The sequence below is a fragment of the Petaurus breviceps genome, unplaced genomic scaffold (genome assembly GCF_028583685.1).
Source record: "Petaurus breviceps papuanus isolate PSGF00001 unplaced genomic scaffold, PetGlider_PUasm1.0 90602, whole genome shotgun sequence".
NCBI classification, from domain to species: domain Eukaryota; kingdom Metazoa; phylum Chordata; class Mammalia; order Diprotodontia; family Petauridae; genus Petaurus; species Petaurus breviceps.
This window is the reverse complement of record NW_027187283.1, coordinates 69945-72983: the sequence shown is the minus strand read 5'-3', so window position 1 is coordinate 72983 and position 3039 is coordinate 69945. Positions and strand designations below refer to the sequence as shown.

Genomic DNA, 3039 nt, shown 5'->3' with positions numbered 1-3039 from the left:
TACAGACAGTTTTACATAAGTGAATCATTCCTCAGACATCTATTCAATCAATTTTTGCTATATGGGAATTTGTTTCTACTCACCTACTTTACTTAACCTATATAACAAAGGCAGACACAAAATAATACCTTCATGCAAGTCACAAAATATAATAAAATTCAGACATTAAATATTCACTATGGTAATAAGAAAAATTATGAAATGAAAGATAAAATTAATGACAAAGTATATATAGAACTATACAGTAAAGTTAACATAGGTATACAGTATATTACCCCTTCTCTACCCACTGCAGATAGCCTTTATCACTGGTGATTGAGTGTGCAGTTTTTTTTTTTTTTTATGAAGCTATCAACTGTACAAACAGTTTCAATTCCCTTCAGCCCCACCCCTATTCCCCCATATCTGAGGATAGCAAACAACATCATCCTCAACTGCTCTTTGAACTTTTAAAAATCTTGAAGTATTTGGAGCAATATTTTCAATACCAGATAAATAATCACTCAAATGAAGGAATGTTTCTGCCAACTGTTTTGTTGTCAACCTTTTCAGCTCAGTCTCAATTCTCAAGTTTCCCTTTCTTCTTCAATTTTTGTAGCTAACAATTCAATCAGATCCTCATTCCACAGTTCTCTAGAAGACTCAATCAGCTTCTCTACATCATTCTTATCCACTTCCAGCTATTGTTGTGCTAATTTTATAATTGTTTTTTTCTTACTACTTCTTGTGTTAATTCTTGTGCTAATTTTACAATCTTGCTCCTTGCTTCTTCAATTTCATCTTTGTCAAATCCATAAAAATCAGGAAGGAACTGCACGAACATTTATTTTTTCTCCTCCAAAATTTCTTCATATATACTTCGGTTACATCTTCTTATCCCTTATCAATATTCCAGATTGAATGATAAATATCATGAGACTTCTAGAAATCTCTCCATGTCATCATTATCTGCCGCTAAAGCTATACTTGCCTGGACAAATGTAGTACATAAATAATATGTCTTCAAATTTATAGTCACATCCTGGTCCATAGGTAGTAATAATGAGGTAGTGTTAGGAGGAAGGTAGACCACTTTTACATATTCATTAGAATCCAGATGGGAAGGGTAACCTGAGACATTATCCAAAATAAGTAGGAGCTTGAAAGGAATGCCATTATCATTACTGATATAGCAAATATTTTTCCCAATCCTCAAACCCAATTTTTATTTTTATACATTTATACACTTGCTAACTATGCTAGTTCTCCTACAAAATATATTAATTCAGCTCTTTTTCCGGCCGGAATCATGGCGGGCGTAGAAGAAAAGAAGAAGCTACCATCTGTTCCAGAATCCCTTCTGAAAAAAAGAAAGGCTTTTGCAATACTGAAGGCCAAACGTTTGAAGAAGATGGCTATAAAAAAGCTCCGTAAAATACGGAGAAAAGTTATCTATGAAAAAGCTAAAGCCTACCATAAGGAGTACAGACAGATGTACAGAAGTGAAATCCGGCTGGCTAGAATGGCACGCAAAGCTGGCAACTACTACGTACCTGCTGAACCCAAGTTAGCTTTTGTGATCAGAATCAGGGGTATCAATGGTGTTAGCCCAAAGGTCCGAAAAGTATTGCAGCTTCTTCGCCTTCGCCAAATCTTCAATGGCACTTTTGTTAAGCTTAACAAGGCCTCGATTAACATGCTGAGGATTGTGGAACCATACATTGCATGGGGTTATCCAAACCTGAAGTCTGTGAATGACTTGATTTACAAACGTGGTTATGGCAAGATCAAGAAACAGAGAATTGCCCTAACAGATAATGCCCTTATTGCAAAATCTCTAGGTAAATATGGAATTATCTTCATGGAGGACTTGATCCATGAGAAGCTGCCAACAACTTCCTGTGGCCCTTCAAATTATCTTCTCCACGAGGCGGAATGAAGAAAAAGACTACACATTTTGTGGAAGGTGGAGATGCTGGTAACAGGGAAGACCAGATCAACAGGCTTATTAGAAGAATGAACTAAAGGTCTCTACACCATGATTATTTTTCTAATGGTCTGTTAATAAAAATACCTGTGACAGAATTGATATTTGCTTTATTGGACACATTTCTGATTAATCAGGTTATGTCTTTGGTCTTATCCTTAAAGCTGAATGAAGTTCAGGCCTAGGGACGTAGAGAGAGAAACCCTGGAGAATAGAGTAGGGTATATTTGGTGACAAATGGATCAAAGCCATTAAGACCACATCAGCATGTTGCTTTCAGACATTACCGTACAAAATAACATGTGATTATTGACAAGTTTGTGTAACTCTACCTGAAGTATATGTAGCTGTTACTGGAGAAAACTTTTTATTTGTAGGGAATGTTTTGACAGCATCATTGTTGATGACACAGATATATTTATTTAGAAAGTTTGATTAAAATGGACTTGTAGGTGTATGTCTAACTTAAAAAATATATATATATATATTAATTCATTGGGGGAGTGGTGGAAAGTGACATTGTGGCACATTACTCACAGTACATTGATTCTTTCCCTTTTTTATTTTTAAAATTAAACTTAAATGTATATCTCTGAGTCCTTTTTTCTTCAATTTGATGAGGTATGGGCTCTGGGAGCCCCTTCTAGCTCTCCTTGAGTCCATGAGGTACAGACTCTGAGAACCTCCCTTGGACTCTTGATTAAATCATCCCATTTGATGAGGTATTTGCATGAGGCAATAAGCCTTACATTGTGGCTGGGCCCAGACCTCTAGCCTAGTTACTAACTAACTCTAGCCTAATTACTAGCCTTTGCCCTCCATTGTTCATCTACTTCCCACCCTTGAGCCTATCAAAATATCAATCCACTCTTGAACTGGGCTAGTCCACCATTGTCTGTGTCCTCCAGCAATTTCCCACCCTTAATCACTCATTGACCTCATTAACTCCTCCAGAAGACCCTCCCCAGGCTCCTCCCCTGGACCACTCCTGGATTCCTACTACAACCTTCTGTATATAAGACCCCCATCCTGTCGTCATGTGAGAGCCACATAGAATGCCATGTGGTTGAGAG

The 3039-nt window shown here is 37.1% G+C and overlaps 1 pseudogene; it reads left to right on the top strand.

Moving 5' to 3' along the window:
- The first annotated feature begins 1254 nt into the window (after positions 1–1254).
- Positions 1255–2070, top strand: LOC138142737 (large ribosomal subunit protein uL30 pseudogene; annotated as a pseudogene).
- Positions 2071–3039: the final 969 nt, after the last annotated feature.